Below are 24,838 nucleotides of genomic sequence, written 5' to 3'. Positions count from 1 at the left end.
CTTATGAAGAAAGTATATTATTTCCCCATTTTACAGATGAGAAAACTGAGACATTGGTAAGTTGAGATCCCATTGCTGGCAAGTGGCAGAGGCAGCTTTTGAACCCGGTTGGCCTGACACTGTCTCCCACATCTAAACCCAGAGAAAATGATTGGCCATCCTCACACCAATCCTCTCATTGGTGGGGGGGGGGGGGGGGGGGGGGGGGTCTGAGATTGGAGAGAGAGAGGGATATGAAGTCAAGACTTTCAGTTTGCACTCTCAATACTATGCTCTAAGTTTTTGCAAGAAAAGCGTATTTGTTTGTGACTTGTGTAATTTTAAAATATTACAGTTTTGAAACAGGTGTTTTTTTTTCCATTGCACTAAAACAAACAAAAAAAAAGCTGACCCTCCCCTCTACGTACACCTTGACTCTGTCATTGTGCGACCCTGAGACACGTCCTGCTGCCTGGCCCTAAGTACACACACTTATCTCCTCAAGAGCAGGAACACGTCTGGCTCACTTAGACACACCCAGATCCCCCTCAGAGACCAGGCATCTAAGCATAAGTCTTTAAACACATGTGCAGTGTGGGCGTGGGCCTGTCAAAAAGTGGTGGGTTTGCCTAGACAATGGTTCATCAAGCCAGAAGCATCTTCCGGGGGCATTCATGGCTTCCCCAGAACGGTCATAGGATTGGGCCTGTTTTCCAGGCATCACCGCTAATACCGCCTCTCTTATGTTCAAAAGTAACCCCCCATGGGGGCACCTGAATGGCTCAGTCGGTTAAGTGGCAGACTCTTGATTTCAGTCCAGGTCACGATCTCGCGGTTTGTGGGATGGAGCCCACCTCAGGCTCCACGCTGACAGTGTGCGGAGCCTGCTTTCGATTCTTCTCTCCCTCTCCCTCTGCCCCCCCCCCCCCACTCATGCTTGCTCTCTCTCAACATAAATAAACTTAAAAACATTTTTTGTTAAAAAGTAACCCCATGTGAACAATAGCTTGTTTGGTCAAGCCCCCTGTTCTGGGCACAGATTCTGGTTACCTGGCCCACAACCCAGGTGTTGCTATGTGGGACCCTGTCCAGGCCTGGACTCCAGACGAAGAAGTGCACACTGATCTTTGAACAGCCAAAATTCCAAGTCACTAATCAATTTGAAAGTGTCAGCTGCTGCGAGAGCCTCAGAGCCCCAGGCTGGGGGACACAACCATTGGAAGCTGGCATCAGCAGAAAGCTTCCTGTTAGAAATTCTTGCAAAGGCCCGGGTCGAGCTTTTGCCCCCTATCAGATGAATTTCACTGTCTAGCTGGGGATGGTAGGCATCAAGGTTCAACTAAAAGAGATTTCTCATTAGCCCTCTTTTCCCAACACCTATAGGTTTTGGTCATTCTAGGTCAAAGGCAGGGCCAGGGCTTCCTTAATACACATACAAAAGGGTATGATGACAGATGGCTGGGCCTCAAGCTGTCTCATGCCTTCCTAAGTTCTGAAACACCTCAAAAAATTTTTCACATTGATTCAATCAGAAACACTTATTAACTCATTACCAGGAGCCTGGCATGATGCTATCAAACTCTATTTATTTACTCACATCCAACCTCATTCCATAAAGGATTTGAAACAGACTTATAACACAATATTATCCCGAATATAATTGTTGGTAAAATCTGTAAAATACAGCAAAACAAAAACAAAAGCCAGAACCAGAGAAAATATAAATTAGAACAGAAGACCCAGGCCAGAGTAGGCAATGAATCAAAACACAGGTGTGCTAAAGCCATGAGCCCTGCAGGGAACCTAATTCTCAATGCAGATTTGGCGGTGAGCTCTAGCAAAGAAAACAAGGAAGCGAGGTTACATTCTCATCAGCAGGATGCATTCTCATCTAGCATGCAAATAGACTCTGTTTGCTGCAGTTGGTTTGCATACCCAGAAACATATGTCTACGTGCATGTGTGCACAGACACACATATACAGAGCCTGCCTGGATTTAAAAGCATGACGTTATCACAAAAATAGAAGCGGGCTATCCTGTAAAGATCACCTCCCTTCAGGACAATGATTTCCAACCCTGACTAGGCATCAGACTCCCCTGGGAGCTTTGGACAAATGCCAGGGCACAGGCTCCACCCGCGGAGACTGATTCAGGCAGGGTGATATGGGACCCTTAAGAGCTTCCCAGGGAATTCCAAAATGGAGGCTGGGTTGAGAAGCACTGATTTAGGATGATCTCTAAAGAATGCTAAATTAGAATTGTTAAAGAAACTTAAGGGAAATTTAAGGTGGAGTCCAACATCTTCCCTAGTTTCCAAAAACCCAGGGACCTCTGTAGCCTGAAATATCTAAAACAATCTGGAAGCACCTGCAACTCACTGGGCTTGGCAGAGTTTCTTGATTGAACACCCAACCCCCAACCCCTACCCTGCCAAAATTCTGGCTTGTCCCACAGATCTCAGGCAACCCCTCACCTCTTTTCTGAACCTCTGGGCTTGCTCAGGGGTCCGTGCTCTGTGCATCCCCCAAGCCCTTTCCCCTTCCGTTTTCCTCTCCACACCAGGCTGCAATTGGTTCATTATGTCTCCCACTTGACTATAAGTTCCCTAAGACAAGGACTCTGCCTTCCTTGCTCACCATTGTCACCCCAGCGCCCTCCTGGGAGCAGCACCCATAGAAGAAGTATAGTCAGTCCTTGTTGGATCAGTTAATTTGGACTCCTAAACTCTCCTTCTGCATACGAGAAACTGATCCCAATATTGCTTATGAAATACAACACAATAAGCCTACTAGAAATCTCAGAACAGACACAGCTCTGCCAAGGAGAGTGTAGAGACAATGTTAAAGTCAGTGCTTTTTGAAAGCAATTACTAGATATTTCACCCAGAGAAACCTAAGTACCTTTAAAAAGTAGAACCATTAGGGGCACCTGGGTGGCTCAGTAGGTTAAGCATCTGACTCTCAGTTTCGGCTCAGGTCATGACCTCCTGGTTTTGGCTCAGGTCATGACCCCCCCCCCCCCACAGTTTCAGCTCAGGTCATGATCTCGCACTTTTGGGTCAGGTCATGACCGCACGGTTTCATGAGTTTGAGGCCCACATCGGGCTCTGCACTCACAGTGTAGAATCTGCTTGGAATTCTCTCTCTCTCTCTGCCCCTCCCCTGCTCACACTGTCTCTGTCTCTCTCAAAATAAAAAATAAACTTAAAAAAATTGTTGTAAGTAGAGCCATTAAAAAAATGAACAGACAAAGTGGAGACGGGGGAAGATATCTGCAAAACATGTACCTGGTAAATGACTGACATCCAAACATACAAAGAGCTCTTAAAATTCAAAAATAAGAAAATGAAAATAAACAGTTAAAAATGGGCAAGGGGTGCCTGGGTGGCTCAGTCAGTGAAGTGTCCACCTCTTGATTTTGGCTCAGGGCATGATCTCACCATCATAGGCTGAGCATGGAGTCTGCTTGGGATTCTCTCTCTCCCTCTCTCTCTCTGTCCCCCTTCCACTCATGTTCTCTCTCTCTCTCAAAATAATAAAATACATTTAAAATTAAATAAATAAATGTGTAAAAGATCTGGACATCCCACCAAAAAAAGATATACAGATGGTAAATAGAGGTATGGAAAGATGCTCTATGTCCTACGCCATCAGGGAATTGCAAAATAAAACTGTAATTAGACAGAGCTACATGCTAATTAGAATGGCCGAAGTCCAACACACTGACCACACCGAATGCTGGTGAGCATGTGGAACAATAGGAATTCTTGTTGATTGTTGGTGGGGGTGCAAAATGGCACAGACGGGTTGGAAAACAGTGTGGCAGTTTTCACAAAGCTATAGATACTCTTACTGTCTTGCTCACTGGGATTTACCCACCTGAGTTGGAAACTTAGCTCCATACAAAAACCTGCATGTTTTCAGCAGCCTAATTCATAATTGCCAAGCAACAAAGATGTCCTTCGGTAGATGAATGGATACACAAGCTGATATATCCATGCAATGGAATCTTATTTTGTGACAGAAAGAAAAGACCTGTCAAGCCAGAAAAAGACATGAAAGAACTTTAAAATGTGTATTGCTAAGTCAAAGAAGCCAGTCTGAAAAGTCTACATACTCTATGATTCCAACTGTATGACATTCTGGAGAAGGCAATACTACAGACAGTAAAAAGATCAGTGGTTACCGGGGGGTTGGGTGGAGAAAGCAGTGATGAATCAGGAAGCACAGGGGATTTTTAAGGCAGCAGGACTATTCTGTAAGATACTGTAATAACCATTTTGATATGTGTCATTTTATATTTGTCAAAACCCACAGAACAACAAAAAAAAGGTGAGCCTTAATGTAAACAATGGACTTTAGCTAATAATAGATCAATATTGGTTCACCAGTTGTAACAAATGTTATTACAAAAAGCCAGGCTAACACGAGATGTTCATAATAGGGGAGACTGAGGCAGAGTTGGGGAAGGTAACATGGAAACTCAGTACTGTCAGCTCAATTTTCCTGCACATCTAAAACTTCTCTAAAAAATAAAGCCTACCAGGGCACCCGGCTGGCTCAGTCGGCTGAGCGTCTGACTTCGGCTCAGATCATGATCTTGCAGTCCGTGAGTTCAAGCCCCGCATCGGGCTCTGTGCTGATAGCTCAGAGCCTGGAGCCTGCTTCGATTCTGTCTCTCTCTTTCTCTGCTCCTCCCCCACTCATGTTCTGTCTCTCTCTCTCTCTCTCTCTCTCTCTCAAAAATAAATAAACATTAAAAAAATAAATCAAATAAAATAAATAAAAAAATGAAAAATAAAAAATAAAGCCTACAAGTTAATGTTTTAAAACACAGAAGTTCCACTTTTGAAGGCCTTCACCCATGGAGCTAGACTCTCCCCAGTATACCACACACACACACACCCAGGACTAGACCATGTTGTGGGAGTAACGCCCTACAAGACCAGTGGGAGGGGCTCATGCTAGGGAGTCCCTCTCTTCAATAACTAAGCCCTTCTGTTAGGGGGTCTCTCGGGCATCAGGTGGGACTGAACTCCATGGGTTAGCTGGATGGAGAACGGGATGGAGAACACTCACTGACAGTGGGACTGGAAAGCACTCAGAAGACTGAGGTACAATACGTCAAAGACCTGTAATCATAGCGGCAACATATTCAAGCCCTTTATTCCTCAACATTTTTGGGCCTTTCTAATCCACACAAGATTTCTTTTTATTACTTACAATATAACTATCCCTTTTCCTATTACCCAGAGAAAGGCCTTTCTGGGTCCCTCAAATAGAGCATGATGTTCAGGAATGGGAGACAAAGAAGCTTGAGTCCAGTAAGTCTGCCCTCCCCTAGCCATGTGACCAGGTAGACTTTACTGAAGCACCTCATCTATAGGATGGAATACTCACAGTACCTCTATCCGAGGGGGGAATGAGATAATTCATGTAAAGAACTGAGCACAGCAACAGCTTAGAAGCAATAGCATAATAAGTGGTAGCTATTATATGTATTATCTCAAACCCTATACTTACTCCACAATGCCATGAGGTCTCTCTGCAGCTGACAGATGGTAATGATTAATGCTGGAAAATGAAGATATTATGTTGTCTGTTGCTGTCACTTCTATCCCATAGCAGATGAACCCAATACCACGTTAACCCTTCAGCCATCACTTCTAAGGCACCCCAAGCTGCACTTCTCGAATTCTACACTTTCACACCTCCACCTGCCATATGTACACCGACTTTTTCTGTCCATATATACCTAGTAGTGGCCACCTCACTCCATTCAAATAGAAGCAATGCATTTGTATAACGTAGAAAGTGCATCGGAGGAAAAAACTACAGTAACCCTATCAGTTGTGATGAGAAGGGTTTACCCTGGGCAAAATTACAAAGCAAGGTAAGCCTGTCCTCAACTTTTCCTGCTTTCAGGGGCCACCCGACCCTCACCAGAGCCCTACCCAAGCTAGAGGCCCTGGTGAGGTGCGAGTTGATAAATGTTTAAGATGCTGGGCTTCACGGTGATATCTGCTCATAAACAGGGCATTTTAAGAACCAAAGGAGCCCTTGAATTTTCAAGAATGAATCTAGACTCTCACTAGCTATTGCTTGGGAGAAATCTGGGACAGGGAAACCTTTCTGGTACCCTTTACATCCTATCAACGTAATTGTCTGAGGTCAATCTGGAAAGTTTCTCCAAGATGCCTTAAAAGCCAAGCCAACATGCCTGCATTCACAGAAATTTCATTCCGGAAATATAACATTGAAATTCTTCCCATGATGTCATTTAATTAGTTCTCAGTTTTTGACCAAGGCTTCTAAGCTCTCTGGCCACGTGGCTGGTGAGCTGATTCCAGAAGGTCTGTGGATAGTTGATTAAGCCTACAGGTGTTCCAGATATATCTGGATACCACAAAAGCAATTAGAATAACAGGGGAAGTGTGCTTAACTTCATTATTGCTGGTGCTCGGCCAAAACACTGAGTCGCCATACCAAATATTAATGAAAAGTCGTTCCAGATTGAGGAAATACAAATAATATTTCAGCTATTGATTTTTTCTTTCTTTTTTTTTTTTTTTTTGTCACCAACCCAGCAAAGCTGAGTGAAATTGCAAGTTCTTCTCTGCCAGTCACTTTGAAGTGGCTTAGTTGCCAGGCTAACCAATTGGAACTTGGAGCCGTGTTTTATTGTTCCCCACTCTACCCATTAATAATAGCAGGAGAACAATAATTCAAAATAATTACAGACGTGAAAGGTAGTAATTAGCAGTACAAATTAGCTATTAAATGATTCAGAAATTTCAAAGTGAGAAGATGACCTTTTTACTTCTTATCTGGCAGTGACAAATTGGGTTCTGATTTGAGAAGAAAAATAAAGCCCTCTAACACACTATGGATTTGCTTCACCTTTCGATGGGAACCGGGCCAACCTAATTAAAAATATGGTAGAAAGCATGAGTTTCAACATGTTCCCTGGTGGCTCTCTCACCTGCCTACCTGGAAGGGTCACTTGCCCCTCCAGCCCATCCTTGGCACCTTTCCTCATACTTACGAGAAGGAAAAATGGAAGTTTCTACTGTGTAAAATTTTAATCAACTGATGATCTAATAAACCTGTGTTATGACAACACGTCCCCCTCTAATTAAAACTTATTGGCTGAATATCCACAGGTTGGGTGTTCGTTCATTAATTCCTCTAACAAGTCATTTCACAACAAACACAGAGGTGTAGTTCTACTCTTGGATAGCTTCCCTCCGAAAACATTACCAGGTTATTATTACCATTTCACCCTGCTGAGCAAAATTACATCGATATCACCATGCAGAGTTAACCATACTACTCACTTCTATTGATACGTTAACCTGAAGCCCTGCCAAAAACACCTTCAACTGCTCCTTTTCTTGGAAAAGGCACCCTGGGCCCTAGAATTGCATGCTCTTCCTCTATGAGAGAATCTTGCTTTCTTTTTGTCACCTTGCTTTTGATGCAATTGCAATCTGGGATATTTCTTTACAAGTCAAGATATGAAAAGCTTTTTCTGCACTTTATTTTGAAGTCCAAGATCTTGATGTGAGAAAACACAGTGCCACGGGGCTGGCATGGAGAGAAAGGTGATTATTTCTTTAACACAAAAAGCAGCGGGTAAACACCGTGCTTCACAGTAGACCCACGTGGCCTCCACCTGAGAGTAGGACTGAGAAGAACCAAACTTTAGAGGCCAAAAGGATCTTGGATGTAACTTGAGTCAAACCCCTTGCTTATAAATGAGAGAAAGGCTCATAGTAGACGTGGGTTTGCCCATCATCACACAGCTAACTGGGGCAAAGCCAGCCTGGTTCCCAGGTCTCCACCAGCTCTGACGCCAAGGCTCTTTGTACCGCCGTGCTACCCCCCAAAGGTGCCCCCAACCCCAAGCTGGGGATACATTGCAAGACTCATTTATAGCTTCCATACTAGTGAATTCACATACTTGCTAAAATGTATTTGTAACTCCCAAACCATGGCAAAGCTTTCATGATTATTCCAGACGTGTACAAAGCAGCAAAAAAAATGTGAGTCACCTGACAGCACTGATCCCAGCTCATTCATACAAATCTACCCTCTGCCCCCTTGTTGTAGTTCTCACTGTGGCCATTTTAGTGGCCTATTTAACGCTGCTCTTTTAGATGTTTGTGGTTTTTGTTGGCAATTTCACTGTTTAAAATGTCATGGTGCTGGGGCTCCTGGGTGGCTCAGTCAGTTAAGCATCCGACTTCAGCTCAGATCATGATCTCACAGTTCATGGGTTCAAGCCCCACATCAGGCTCTGTGCTGACAGCTCAAAGCCTTAAGCCTGTTTTGGATTCTGTGCCTCCCTCTCTCTCTGCCCCTCCCCAACCTGTGCTCTCTCTCTCTCTCTCAAAAATAAATAAACATTAAAAAAATGTTAAATGTCATGATGCTGAAGTACTGTCTAGCATCCCTAAGGGCAAGAAGGTTGCGATGTGCCTTACAGAGAAAATAGATATGGCATATAAAACTTTCCTTTAGGCACAAGGTGAAATGATTTAGTTCAGTGTTACTTAACCAACGGTATATATTGTATAAGGTGTCTCTAAACAGAAACGCACATAAAACAAAGGTATGTATTAACTGGTTGACAAAATCCTCATGACCAGAGGCTCACAGGAACCTAACCCTATATTTCTTCTAGGAGCGATGGCCCAGTATTTGCTAATTCACAGCAACTTTATAAACCATAACTGCCATGAATAACGAGAATCACCTGTATATCTGAATAGGCCATCAACATGGACGGGAAACCGCAAAACAAAAATATTAAAACCAGGTGCGACAGGTAGGAAGCTAACATCCAGGTCACAGGCAGGTGCATCTACAAGATGAGGCAGAGTCTTTATGGGAACTCACCTTTGTCAGGGGGTCTTGGTTTGTGAGTGCTTATTGGGCAGAACCAGGTCCTTCGAGTGGGCATCGTGTAAGTCTATCACATGCCTCTTCCTGAGCAGGAGAGAGGCCAGAGTCAGAAAATCTATCCTCAGATCAACAATGGTTTCTGAAAGCAAAGAGAGAAACAAGCCTAGAAATCTCAAAAGAGCAGAATCTCAGCGAATGTACACATTGGTCTCCCTGCCTCAGACTCCCTCCCACAAATGCTGCCATGTTTGGATGCTCTCAGAGTTTTCTTTTGGCTGAGTCTCATGTGACCCCCGCTGTGACACTAGTCTTTGATTCTTGCAGGAAAAGCAGACAGTGAAGCCCTCTCCCTGGCAAGAGTCACAGTAAAAAGCATAGTTGTGAGAAACCACACTGATGTTCAGCGTTTAAGGGCATGTTTCCAAAAACCGTTAATACACATCCATAAATAATATTTGAACGAACATATGCCAACTCTCAGTAGTGGTTTTATACGGAGGACTGAAGTACAAGGGGCTCTCACTTCCCACATTACTTATTTCTGCAGTGTTTAGGTTCTTTATGAAAAGATTTTATCACCTTTTGCCATGAACTGAATTATGTTCCCCCTCAAAAAATATTCACATGGTGAAGCCCTAAGCTCTAAAGTGACTCTAAAGTGACTACATTTGGAGAAAGGGCCTAGGAGGAGGGAACAAAGGGTAACTGAGGTGATAGGGTGGGACCTTAATCCAACAGGGCTGGTGTCCTCATAAGAGGAGTAGGAGACAACAGAACTCCCTCTCTCTGCCATGTGAGCACACAGTCAGAAGACAGCCATCCACAAGCCAAGAAGAGCGCTCTCACCAGGAACCAAAGCAGCCAGCACCTTGATGTTGGGCTTGCCGGTCTCCAAAACGATGAGAAAATCAATGTCTTTTGTTTCAGCCACGCAGTTGACGGTTATTTTGTCATGACAGCCTGAGCTAATACATTTTTGTAAACAGGGAAAAGAAACATTCAATAAATAAACACACACCCATTTTCAAAAAGGTGATCCCAATAAATATTTGAAAAATATCATTAACCCTTGAAGAGCAACATCAGTACAGAATTTAACAGCCTCTCGGTTCAATAATTTTTGTTTCTGCTTGCCAATGTTCTCCTGCGGCAGATTTTGTAAAACTTGAGCTCAAACATTTAATCAAATCAATTCCAAACCACTCACATAGTTTTCTGTGCCTTCTGTCAACTTTTAAACTCCCCTCCCCCTACCAGGCTGAATTTCAGATCTGCCATAATCCATTCCAGTGGCCACTCTGGGCATCTCAGCAGTGGCCATCAGCTGCCCTCCCCTTCCATCCCACACAGGTGGCATCTAAGTGAAGCCTGGGGGCTTTGAAGCCAGGCAGAAAACTCATGCTTTTCCAAAGAAATCAATCCATCACACCTATTACGATGGCCACTATCAACAACCAGAAAAAAACAAGTGTTGGCGAGGATATGGAGAAATTGGAAGCCCTTGTGCACTATTGGGGGGGATGTAAAATGGTGCAGCCCCTGTGGAAAACAGTATGGAAGTTCCTCAAAAAACTAAAAACAGAACTACATACAAGCCACTAATCCCACTTTTGGGTATATATCCAGAAGAATCGAAATCCATGTCTCAAAGAGATACTTGCACACCCATATTCATAGCAGCATTACTCATAATGGCCAAGAAGTGGAAGCCACTCAAATGTCTCTCAACAGATGAATGGACAAACAAGACGTGTAATGTACATACAATGGAATATTATTCAGCCCTAAGAGGGAAGACAATTCTGACACATGCTACAACATGAAGAAACCTGGATGATAGGGTGGGATGGAGGTAGTAACTGCCAAGGCTTCCTAGGGGGATGATAATGCCCTGATTCTTGGCCTGGGTGCCAGTTACACAGGTGTATTCACTCTGTGACAATTTTTCAGGCTGCACACTTAGGATATGTGTGTATATTATACTTTAATAAAAAGTTTTTTGGGGGGGCCCTGGGTGGCTCAGTCGGTTAAGCATCCAACTTCAGTTCAGGTCATGATGTCACAGTTCATGAGTTTGAGCCCCACGTTGGTAAGCACCAGCCCAGCTTCCAGTGAGCTCAAGCCCTGCTGTGGGTGAGCCCTGCTTTTCTCTCTCTCCTTCCCTCTCTCTACCTCTCGTGGGATTTTCTTTCTCTCTCTCCCTTTCCCTCTCTCTCTCTCAAAATTAAAAAAAAAAAAAAAAACGCTTTTTCAGAAATTCCCACTGCAAACACTGTACTTCAAATTACAGCCACAGGGGGTCAACTGCCCAGAAGCCAGGAGGGACTGGTAGATGAAGCAGAGTATAGGATTTAGGGGGATTCTATCATTTCCAGAGTTTCAAAACTAGCTATAGATGCTTCTGTGTTGGAGAATGAACACCACGTTTGCAAGCAGACTTCTCAGCCCCAGGCTACATGTTGGAATCCCCTGGGGGACTCTCACAATCCCCCGTGCCTGGGCCCTGCCTATAAACATCCTGGTGTAAAAGTCCTGGCAGCAGCCTTGGCATCAGGATGTTGAAAGGTTTCCTGGGTGTTCTAACGAACACCCAAAGTTGAGCCACACCTCCAGGGACTAGGTTAAGAACCTTACATCATCACCTCTAATCTCTTGACTCCCCTACAAGATTACAAAATGAGGCTCTGAGAGATTGTCATTTTTCCAAGCCCACACAAAGAATAAGTGGCCACGCTGCGTTAGAAGCTCAGTCTGCTGTCTCCAAAGACTGTTACCTCCATAATATTCTCTAGAGTTGTCCAAACACGTGATTTTTTCTCATAATTGATTTGCAAATGTTCCATGTGTTTTCATCTGGCTCCCCACTCCTCCCACCGCCAGCTTCCTCAACCCATCTCTCTGCTCCAGCATGGTCTCCCGCAAGAGGGTTTCTTTCCCCTTGGTTCTGCTTTCCACACACTCCACCCCTGCTGTCATTTCCACCACAACTGAAAACGGCCCAGTCATTTCTTCCTTGTTTTGTTTTTTCCCTATTAAAAGGTAACCTCCAGAAGGGCAGGAATGCCTCTAGTTTACTCTCTAATGAATTCCCAACAATTAGCACGTGCCTGACATTCCATAAGGACTCAGTAACTCACTGGTGAATGATACATAAATGAACCACTCAATTTACATAAATAAATGTGTCCCTATAAATGTGTTCACTCTTGGCAGGAGCCCTGTGTGTCACTCAAAGCCTGTGGAAATGGGGCATTGCCCCACTACTGAGCCCCGTCCATCAACCCAGAGACTTCACCCAAAGGGCCACAGTCCCCAATCCTGGGCACTTCTGCTCCCGAAATGATTGCCTCAGTGTGACATCTTACATCCAGACGTTTACCATGTTCTCCAGCCAGAGCACAGGGCTGACTTCTCCAGCCTGTGATGTAAAATCAGTACTCTTGGGTTTTCTGAACAATTGACCTCAGCTTTCAACCTCCCATTGACTTAAGCCTGCTATTGAACCAAGAGGCTCATTCTACGAGATCTAGAAAATAAGAATTTCCTGGGAAAGGATCACAAACGTAAGCCAAAAGTTCTGCTGTTTCTGCTTTTCCATTTCTACTGTTTATGTTTTATATTTATGAACATAAATAATATTGTATATTTATAAATTTATAAATGTTTTATATGCATGCTATCTTTATAAATATGACATTTATATATGAACAAACAATAAATAAAATTATAAATAAAATGTTCTAACTTATGTTTTCTACTTTTCTAACTGCTTCTGCTATTTTAATGCCTGCAATTCTTTCCTATTCCCCTCATGTTCATTTCCACAAAACCCCATTTTTGCCATTTTGCTGAGGAGTGTCTGTTGTCAGATCCAGGGCACTGCTAAGTGAAATACCGTTCACAAATTCTGAATTTACGGAGGGCTTAAACCCAGAGACTACAATTACCAGCTCACCAAAATAAAGCCCTTTCCATCACTGAGCTCAGAGGAGCAGATTGCGCAAATCCAGAAAAAAAATTTTTTTTGATGTTTATTTATTTTGAGGGAGAGAGACAGAGCATGAGCAGGGAAGGGGCAGAGAGAGAGGGAGACACAGAACCCGAAGCAGGCTCCAGGCTCTGAGCTGTCAGCACAGAGCCCGACGCGGGGCTCGAACTCATGGACTGTGAGATCATGACCTGAGCCAAAGTCGGACGCTTAACCAACTGAGCCACCCAGGCACCCCCCAAATTTTTAAATTAAGGAAAGTTGATATGAATCGTTTCATTTCAAATCAGAGACGTTAGGGCTCAGAGAATTTTTCTGGCTTTCAATTTCTTGAGAAATGTTTTCATTTTTAAATCATGCTAACCACTGTCTAGGACTTGAAGCCCTGACTTCTATGGCCGCGATTGTAACTAAAACTTACAACTGCAGAGCAAAAATAGGGCACAGACATTGCTCTGTCTCACCTGCCAGTGGCAAGTGCTCCAGACCCAACTCAGCTCAATTTCCAAACCCCTTCAGAATCCATTCAACACAGCTCTCAATGCAACTACCACCAATCGATCAGAAACCACATTCTAAGATTCAATCCATTTGTCTTAAGCAATACAGTCTGTCAATCCCAGGAGACATATCTTGAACTCTTCTGAAATGCCCACACTCACACACTCACATTTTTTTACTACTCTCATTTTTTTACCTGAGAGGTAAGAAGGAGGTAACACCTGCCCACAGTGGTGTTGCCAGATTAAATGGAATCAGGTGGTAACTATCTAAGGATGCGGTTGGCCAGGATATTTCTCCTTCAAAGCTGTGTTCATGCAAGCAACTCTTTCAGCCCAACTAATTCAACCTCTATTGCTTCAGTAAAATTAGGAACTGCTGCCTATCAGGGAAGCTTAAGGGAATACTTGAATGGCTAAATGGTGGGTGTTTTTTTTTCAGTTTATTTTTTTTAATATAATTTATTGTCAAATTGGCTTACATACAACACCCAGTGCTCATCCCAACAGGTGCCCTCCTCAATACCCATCACCCATTTTCCCCTCTCCCCCACCCCACATCAACCCTCATTTTTTCTCCGTATTTAAGAGTCTCTTGTGGTTTGCCTCCCTCCCTCTCTGTTTGTAACTATTTTTTCCCCTTCCCCTCCCCCATGGTCTTCTGTTAAGTTTCTCAGGATCCACTTATGAGTGAAAACATATGGTATCTGTCCTTCTCTGTCTGACTTATTTCGGTTAGCATAATACCCTCCAGTTCCATCCACGTTGCTACAAAGGGCCAGATTTCATTCTTTCTCACTGCCAAGGAGTATTCCATTGTATATAAAAACCACATTTTCTTTATCCATTCATCAGTCGATGGACATTTAGGCTCTTTCCATAACCTGGCTATTGTTGAAAGCGCTGCTATAAACTTTGGGGTACATGTGCCCCTATGCATTAACACTCCTGTATCCTTTGGGTAAATTCCTGGCAGTTCTATTGCTGGGTCACAGGGTAGTTCTATTTTTAATCTTCTGAGGACCCTCCACACTGTTTTCTAGAGTGGCTGCACCAGTTAGCATTCTAGATGGTGGATGTTTTAGCTGCAGGTACCAAGCATGTGCCAGTGTTGATGCTCCTCTACAGTTGGGCCTTGAGAGAATGCTCCAGATCCCTTCACTGGTTTTGGCCAAAGAATCAGGGTAGTTCTTGTGCCCCCGGAAGCCCACTGAAGTGACCTCCGGGAGAACACTCTGGAGGACCCAGGATCATCCACGAGAATCCAGAGGAGACCAGAGAAAAACAAAAGGCAGAGATGAAAGCCTAGAAGAGAAGGCAGCATCTCATCACAAGGAACAAAGCACCTGCCCAGCTGCCCTTTGTCCCGGATGATCATGTTTTATCTATTCCTCATGCAGTCCGTTTCCCCAGAGCTGTAGGGCAGACAGGTGTTGCTGATGCCCCGCCCCTCATAGCTCTTGGCCCACCTGAGCTCACCTGCAGCTGCAGGAGAGAGTTTCCAGCATGAGGACAGCTCCCCGAGGCAAGAACCTCTCCTAATCCGCCTCCATGAGAGCTGGCTCCACTGCGAGCAGGTACCACCCAGAAAAGTGAGGGACTTCGCATCACCACCGCCCCTCCTCTGGACGGCCCTCAACCAAAGGGAGAAAGGGTTCAAGGACCCATGCCCCAGCTTCCACGTCCTCTGCCAACCTGGTCTTCAGAGGTTCTGCAGAAGGTCCCCCAAGGGATTGAGCGTCTGGTGCCCACGGAGCTACTGGCTCATTAACATGCCCTGTGGGTTCATCTCCCTTCTTTGCCTCCTTGCCCCACTTCCTCACTTGTGCTGCCTCATATTAACTCCCCAGTAAACCCCCTGCGCTCAAATACTTGTCTCAGGCTCTGCTTCAGGGGGGACCCAAATTCAGCAGGTGGTTATTTCTACTGTACAAGTGAATACGTGGAGGCAGGAAGAAGTGAGTTTTGCTCACAGTGTGTTGTTTCTCTTTGCATTTCCCACAAAGACTTAGGGAGCACCAGGTGGCTTTGGGAGCATCTCTCATGCAAGTCAGAGCTCTGGAGGAAACCACAGCACACCTTAACCTGAACCACACAGCAGAACGTGGGGCCCCTGGTCCTTTGATCCAGGTGCTATAGACATGTCAGGGTGGGCATGCCTCAGAGCCCACGGACCCTTCATTCTCTGGGACTTCATCTACACCCACTGTTTACACGTCCAGCTGGCTAACAAAACCTCCTGAGTGCAGAGAAGTGGCCAGACTATGAAGAATCCCCCTTCTGAGCAGACAGCAGTGGCCACTTCACCAAGAGTCTCATCAGGGCCCCCGATGCCATCTTTCACTCTGAGAAGCCAGATCAAGTGCCAACACTCAAGACCTCCTCACACAGGAATTCCTTGTCCTCCTAAGCACACCCAAGTTAACTGGGTAAGGAAACCATGTTCTGAAGTTCTTAGGGATCCTAGCTTAGTCCAAAGTAGAAATTTCCTCCCCAACTCGGGACAGAAACTAGTGTCCCTGGGCTTCATCCATGCCATGAATATGAGGTGTTTTTTTTTGTTTTGTTGTTGTTGTTGTTGCTGGCAAGAGGGTTATAAAAGGAGATTTCCCATGAATGTAGGAATTTCCAGTTTCTCTTGAAAAACCATAAGATCTGACCACCCTGTGCCCACATTCCCACCTGGCAAGCATTGGCCAAACAGTGGCTGCCTCCCCTAAACAGGTCATGTGCCTCCTGGTTTGCCTCAGTCCCTACCCCTCCCTACTGTCTCACACAGCCCACTTCTCTGATGGTTGTTACTTGCCTGGTTCCAGCAGACATTTCCATTTGAAATCTGCATATTAAGTGTTGGTGCATATCACATATATGTATGCACATCATTTCATTCATGCCATCGAGAAATGGATAAAATTATACTTCCAAAAATTAGATCTACATCAAACATTTGTTTGACCCACCTTGGAACTTTGAAAACCCCTGTACTCCATTATCTTTAAGTCCTTTTTAGTTCCGTGATTCTACAATTCTAGGATGCACCAACCCCACAAACTTTTTCTGCTGCACACGCTATGGTGTGGCTCTCTTGTGCTTTTCAGGAAAGGCTGGGCTTCTCTGTAAGATGGAGACCAGAGTCTTTCTTGACCTAGATCATATGGCTAAAGGACATGCAACCTTGCAACACCTATGACTTGGGGAGATGGATAAGGAAAAGAGGGAAACAAAATGGTATGGAACACAATGCTGAAGAAGCAAGCAGCGAACCAGATGCACATGTGGCCCCAGAACAGGTTGCAAACAAAGAGAACTGAAGAAAAAGGTCAGAAACAGAGCAGGATTTATGACATCATAACATTTAGGTAAATGAAAATACATACAAAATAATGGTAAATATTTCCAAGGTTACAGATACATTTAAGGATATATATAAATCCATGAGCCAGTGCCTATGTGGGAAGGAATGGGGGCAGGGGGCATGGGGGAAGGATGCAAAAAAAAAAAAAAAGCATTCAGGCCTTGCCCACACTGACAGTGACTATGTCCTATGACAGTGACACTAAAGAAGATGGGTTAAACTAAACCAGCCCTACAAGAGATCCTAAGGGGGATTCTGTGAGTGAAATGTTACAAGCACAACAAAGTACCAGAGATATCACTATAGGCATGAAACCCACAGATCACACAATGACTCTAAACGCATATATTTCAATAATAACACTGAATGTAAATGGACTAAATGCTCTAACCAAAAGACATAGGGTATCAGAATGGATAAAAAAAGAAGACCGATCTACTTGCTGTCTACAAGAAACTCATTATAGACCTGACGACATCTTCAGATTGAAAGTGGGGGGATGGAGAACTATCCATCATGCTACTGGAAGTCAAAAGAAAGCTGGAGTAGCCATACTTATATCAGACAAACTAAACTTTAAATTAAAGGCTGTAACAAGAGATGAAGAAGGGCATTATATAATAATTATGGGGTCTATCCATCAGGAAGAGCTAGCAATTATAAATGTCTATGCACCGAATTCGGAAGCACCCAAATATTTAAAACAATCACAAACATAAGCAATCTTATTGATAAGAATGTGGTAATTGCAGGAGGCTTTAATACTCCACTTACAACAATGGACAGATCATCTAGATACAGAATCAGTAAAGAAACAAGGGCCCTGAATGATACATTGGACCAGACAGACTTGACAGATATATTTAGAATTCTGCATCCCAAAGCAACAGAATATACTTTCTTCTCAAGTGCACATGGGACATTCTCCAAGATAGACCACATACTGGGTCACAAAACAGCCCTTAGTAAATATAAAAGAATTGAGATCATACCATGCACACTTTCAGATCACAATGCTATGAAACTTGAAATCAACCACAGGAAAAAGTCTAGAAAATCTCCAAAAGCGTGGAGGTTAAAGAACATCCTACTAAAGAACAAATGGCTTAAACAGGCAATTATAGAAGAAATTTAAAAATATATGGAAACAAATGAAAATGAAAATACAACTATCCAAACCCTTTGGGATGCAGTAAAGGCAGTCCTAAGAGGAAAATATATTGCAATCCAGGCCTATCTCAAGAAACAAGAAAAATCCGAAATACAAAATCTAACAGCACACCTAAAGGAATTAGAAGCAGAACAGCAAAGACACCCCAAACCCAGCAGAAGAGAAATAATAAAGATCAGAGAAGAAATAAACAATATAGAATCAAAAAAAGACAAAAAAAAAAAAACAAAAAAAACCCCAGTAGATCAATGAAGCCAAGAGTTGGTTTTTTGAAAAAATAAACAAAATTGATAAACCTCTAGCCAGGCTTCTCAAAAAGAAAAGACAGAGGACCCAAATAGATAAAATCATGAATGAAAATGGAATTATTACAACCAATCCCTCAGAAATACAAGCAATTATCAGGAAAGACTATGAAAAATTATATGCCAACAAACCGGATAACCTAGAAGAAATGGACAAATTCCTAAACACCCACATACTACCAAAACTCAAACAGGAAGAAATAGAAACTTTGAACAGACCCATAACTAGTGAAGAAATTGAATCAGTCATCAAAAATCTCCCAACAAATAAGAGTCCTGGACCAGATGGTTTCCCTGGGGAATTCTACCAGACATTTAAAGCAGAGTTAATACCTATCCTTCTCAATCTGTTCCAAAAAATAGAAATGGAAAGAAAACTTCCAGACTCATTCTATGAAGCCAGCATTACTTTGATTCCTAAACCAGACAGAGACCCAGAAAAAAAAAGAGAACTACAGGCCAATATCCCTGATGAATATGGATGCAAAAATTCTCAACAAGATACTAGCAAATCGAATTCAACAGCATATAAAAAGAATTATTCACCATGATCAAGTGGCATTCATTCCTACACTGCAGGGCTGGCTCAATATTCACAAATCAATCAATGTGATACATTACATTAATAAAATAAAAGATAAGAACCATATGGTCCTCTCAATAGATGCAGAAAAAGCATTTGACAAAATACAATATCCTTTCTTGATGAAAACCCTCAAGAAAGTCAGGATAGAAGGAACATACTTAAACATCATAGAAGCCATTTATGAAAAGCCCACAGCTAATATCATCCCCAAGTGGGAAAAACTGAAAGCTTTCTCCCTGAGATCAGGAACACGACAGGGCTGTCCACTCTCACTGCTGTTGTTTAACATAGTGTTGGAAGTTCTAGCATCAGCAATCAGACAACAAAATGAAATAAAATGTACCAAAATTGGCAAAGATGAAGTCAAACTTTCACTTTTCACAGACAACATGATATTCTACATGGAAACCCAACAGACTCCACCAAAATTCTGCTAGAACTAACACATGAATTCAGCAAAGTCACAGGGTACAAAATTAATGTACAGAAATCGGCTGAATTTTTATACACCAACAATGAAGCAACAAAAAGAGAAATAAAGAAACTGATCCCATTCACAATTGCACCAAAAACCATAAAATACCTAGGAATAAACTTAACCTAAGATGTAAGAGATCTGTATGCTATAAACTATAGAAAGCTTATGAAGGAAATTGAAGAAGATACAAAGAAATGGAAAAGCATTCCATGCTCATCGATTGGAAGAATAAATATCGTTAAAATGACAATACTACCCAAAGCAATCACACATTCAATGCAATCCCAATCAAACTTGCACCAGCATTCTTCTCAAATCTAGAACAAACAATCCTAAAATTTGTATGGAACCACAAAAGACCCCGAATAGCCAAAGTAATATTGAAGAAGACTAAAGTGGGAGGCATCACAATCCCAGACTTTAGCCTCTACTACAAAGCTGTAATCATCAAGACAGCATGGTATTGGCACAAAAACAGACACATAGACCAATGGAATAGAAAGAATGGAGACCCCAGAATTGGACCCACAAGTGTGTGGCCAACTAATCTTTGACAAGGCAGGAAAGAGTATCCAATGGAAAAAAGTCTTTTTAACAAATGGTTCTGGGAGAACTGGACAGCAACATGCAGAAGAATGAAACTAGACCACTTTCTTACACCATACATAAAAATAAACTCAAAATGAAGGACCTGAATGTGAGACAGGAAACCATCAAAATCCTCGAGGAGAAAGCAGGAAAAAAACTTCATTGACCTCAGCCATAGCAATTTCTTACTCAACACATCTCCAAAGGCAAGGGAATTAAAAGCAAAAATGAACTATTGGGACCTCATCAAGATAAAAAGCTTCTGCACTGCAAAGGAAACAATCAACAAAACTAAAAAGGCAACCAATGGAATGGGAAAAGATATTTGCAAATGACATATTGGATAAATGGCATCTAAAATCTATAAAGAACTCACCAAACTCCACACCCAAAAAACAAATAATCCAGTGAAGAAATGGGCAGAAGACATGAATAGACACTTTTCCAAAGAAGACATCCAGATGTCTAACAGACACATGAAAAGATGCTCAATGTCACTCCTCATCAGGGAAATACAAATCAAAACCACACTGAGACACCACCTCACACCAGCCAGAGTGGGTAAAATGAACAAATCAGGAGACTATAGATGCTGGCGAGGATGTGGAGAAATGGGAACCCTCTTGCACTGTTGGTGGGAATGCAAACTGGTGCGGCCCCTCTGGAAAACAATGTGGAGGCTCCTCAAAAAATTAAAACTAGATCTACCCTCTGACCCAGAAATAGCACTGCTAGGAATTTCCCCAAGGGATACAGGAGTGCTGATGCATAGGGGCACTTGTACCCCAATGTTTATAGCAGCACTCTCAACAATAGCCAAATTATGGAAAGAGCCTAAATGTTCATCAACTGATGAATGGATAAAGAAATTGTGGTTTATATACACAATGGAATACTATAATGGCAATGAGAAAGAATGAAATATGGCCTTTTGTAGCAACGTGGATGGAACTGGAGAGTGTTATGCTAAGTGAAATAAGTCATACAGAGAAAGACAGATACCATATGTTTTCACTCTTATGTGGATCCTGAGAAATTTAACCTAAGGCCATGAGGGAGGGGAAGGAAAAAAAAAAAGGTTAGAGAGTGGGGGAACCAAAACATAAGAGACTCTTAAAAACTGAGAACAATCTGAGGGTTGGTGGGGGGTGGGAGGGATGGGAAAGTGGGTGATGGGTATTGAGGAGGGCACCTTTTGGGATGAGCACTGGGTGTTGTATGGAAACCAATTTAACAATAAATTTCATATTAAAAAAAAACACAATAGCCAAATTATGGAAAGAGCCTAAATGTCCATCAACTTATGAATGGATAAAGGAGATGTGGTTTATATATACAATGGAATACTCCATGGCAGTGAGAAAGAATGAAGTCATGCCAATTGCAGCAATGTGGATGGAACTGGAGGGTATTACGCTAACTGAAATAAGGCAGGTAGAGAAAGACAGATACCATATGTTTTCACTCATATGTGGATCTTGAGAAACTTAACAGAAGACCATGGGGGGAGGGGAAGGGGGAAAAAAAGTTATAGATAGGGAGGCAAACCATAAGAGACTCTTAAGGACTGAGAACAAACTAAGGGTAGATGGAGGGGTGGAGAAGGGAAAGTGGGTGACTTGTTGGGACGAGCACTGGGTGTTGTATGGAAATCAATTTGATAATAAATTATATTTTAAAAAAAGAAGAAGAAGATGGGTTAAATGGGTGATGGGCATTAAGGAGGGCCCTTTTAGAGATGAGCACGGGGTGTGTTATGGAAGAGATGAATCACATCTGAAACCAAGACTACACTGTATGTTAACTAACTTGAATTTAATTTTTAAAAAACCCCAAGAGTATTAAAAAAAATGGATGCAACTCAAAGCTGTACTTGGGGTCCAAAAGAGGGGGAGAGGAACCTGGCAATTCGGACAGTTCCACTTCTGCAACTCCCTTGGAGGAAAATAAAAAGAAGGTATTTGCTCTTTTATGTTCATTTTTTATTTGTAAGTGAAAATCACTGCAAAAGGACTAAATATCAAGAAGAAAAAACCATAAATACCTGAGGCCTTGAAAGTGTCCAAATGTGGTAACTAACCTAAGAACGTAGAATTGAAGACGCAATCTGGTGCGTCCCCCAGACTGCAGATACAGGCGCCATGATAGCCCATGTCCCGCAGGCACAGCTCGACCAGCCATGGTCCACCATGGTGCGACTAATACCATGGTTTACCTTTTATTTTTTTCAAGCTCTCCCTTTTTGAACATAAATACCTTCTTTAGCCATGCCCTAAATAACAACATGCATGAAATCATGGTCTTGGTGTTCCAGTTCTATTTTCTTGTTAAACATTGAAACTAACATAAAACTGTTAAAAATTTAAAATGTCACTTATACTATCTCAAACTGTCCTGCCTAATATATTCATTAGGGTAATGCCAACTATTGTCATAAATCAACACAGTCGATGTCTATCATTTGCTCCCATGGCAGTGCTCAGCAGGTGAAATGGACAGAGAGACCATCTTCCTCCACACAGCCCAGCGGTGACCTCTGTAGCACCTGGCTGCCAAGGTCACCCCAGGGGACATGTCCAGTCCAGCCAGCCTGCAAGGGAGAATGACATGGGAGAGCATACTGGGTTCTCGTATCCAGGCCTGAAGGGGACCCCCATCACATCCACTCAAATCCCTTGGCTAGAATTCAGCTGTGTAAGGTTACGCCTACCTCCCCGCGGAGGCTGGAGAATGTGGTATAGCGATGATCCAGGAAGAGAGGATGAGAGGCCTTAAGCTGTATTATGGTTTTTAATATATGTCTATTCCTCACTAGGGTCTGGACATTTTGAAGAGTGGGAGAGCAGCTCTTTCGTCTTGATAACTTCTCACAGGTGCCTGACAGTGTAGCTAAGCGCACATACACTGTGTAGCTGATGGAAAAATCCCCAGGAATAGGTGTCCTGAATTCCAGTAAACAGCAGAGTATGTTCCCACCTGTCTTTTGCTGTTACAAGAGCCAGTTTAGTGGGGAACAGGAGGAACCATTAATATCCAGACAGCTCCACCTAAGACCAGATTCTGTCTCCTGGGGGAACTCTAGCCTTTCTTAAGCCAAAGCAAAATTAAGAAACATTGTTACAGCTACCCTCCAAAAACACACAGGGGATGATACTAGCGATTCTCTTCTGGGCGTCAGGGGAAAAAAAGGTCAGGAAAAACCAGAAGGGTAGGAAAAGGCTCCCATTTGGGAACAGGGAAGACCAGAGACAAGATTTAGAATGTAAAAGGCAACTTCAAAAAGCAAAAAATTCCATTTTGCACAATTAAAACTGCCAGGACCTGGAGAGGAGAGGGGAAAAGCAATTTTCTTGTAAATCACTACGTCTGGGAAGAGATGAAGTATTACACAGTAACATTTCAAATGGTGTCCTGGGAAGAGGTTAGTAAAAATAATTTATGAAATGGAAATTGAGAAGAGAGAAAAAGGAAATGAACGCCCCAGAGTAGACCCTGTCTGCAGTGCTTTGAGAAGTCAATAATTATTTACTGTTCAGCAATGACATGATGATGATAGATAGCTGATGATAAATGCCTTACAGGCATATCAGTGTTTATAACAGGAATCCATGTTGTCAAATCATTTCCTAGCACAGACATGAGACAGGAATAAGTGTATCCGTTGAACACATGGCTAGTGTGTGCTTCCTGCACTGTATCAATTTTCTACTGTGTAACAAATTACCATGATTGCAGCCGCTCAGAACAACCCAGATTTATTATCTTAAGGTGCTTTAGATGAGAAGCCCCACACAGGTCTCCGATGGCTAAGGTCAAATTGCAGCAGGGTGCATGCCTGCTAGAAGTTCTGGGGAGAGTCCCCTGCCTTGCCTTCTCTAGCTTACAGAGGCTTCCCAAGTGGCTTTGGCTCATGGCCCCACTCCTCCCTTTGCAAAGCCAGCAACAGGAAACCCAATCCTTCTCAAGAGGCTACCCCATCGCTCTGATTCTCCCCTCTGCCTCCCTCTTCTCCCTTTTTTCTTTCTTTCTTTATTTTTGAGAGGGGGGATGGAATGAGGGGGGTGCACTCCGGCACAGGGGAGGGGCAGAGACAGAGCACTGCGGACGGCACAGAGCCTGACCACGCAGGGCTGGAACTCACGAACCAAACCAGGAGATCATGACCTGAGTTGAAATCAAGAGTCGGATGCTTAACCAAATGAGCCACCCTGGCACCTCTCCCTCTTCTCCTTTTAAGGACCCATGTGATCACAGATAATCCAGGATAGTCCTCCAATTTTAGGTCCAGCTGATTAGCAAACTAATTCCATCTGCAACATTAATTCCCTTGTGTCATGTCTTATGGATTGAATGTGCCCTCCTACACCCTCCAACCTGCACCCCCCCCCACACACACACAAAACTCATATGCTGAAGTCTTAACCCCCAAAGTGATGGTATTCGGAGGTGAGGCCTTTGGGAGCTGATTGGGACCTAAGAGTGGAGCCCTGATACATGGGATTAGTGCACTTGTAAGAAGAAACTGGGGAGCTCTCCGGCCCCTTCTACCATGTGAACTCAATGGACTGCAGGCCAGAAGTGGACCCTTAGCGGGACCTGACCACGCTGTCACCCTGATCTTAGACTTCCGGACTCCAGAACTATAAGAGGTTAAGCCCCCCAGTGTATGATATTTTTGTTTATCACAGTTCAAACTCACTAAGACACCACAGAACCTAACAATCACAGGTACTAGGGACATCTTTGTGGGGGCATGGCTGTTATTCGGCCAACCACAGGGATTATGTTGAATGAGCCACAAACCTTACTCTTATGACTTTGTCAAGTAAATGTAACATACTCCACAATAATAATGGTCACGAACAGTTATTGAACACCAGGCTCTGTTCTGAGCAGTGTGTGTGTGTGTGTGTTTAATGTTTATTTTTGAGGGAGAGAGGGAGGGAGCCAGAGGATCTGAAGCAGGCTCCATGCTGACAGC

This window comes from Prionailurus viverrinus, chromosome D2 (assembly GCF_022837055.1).
Source record: "Prionailurus viverrinus isolate Anna chromosome D2, UM_Priviv_1.0, whole genome shotgun sequence".
NCBI classification, from domain to species: Eukaryota; Metazoa; Chordata; class Mammalia; order Carnivora; family Felidae; genus Prionailurus; species Prionailurus viverrinus.
This window is presented reverse-complemented; position numbering follows the sequence as displayed.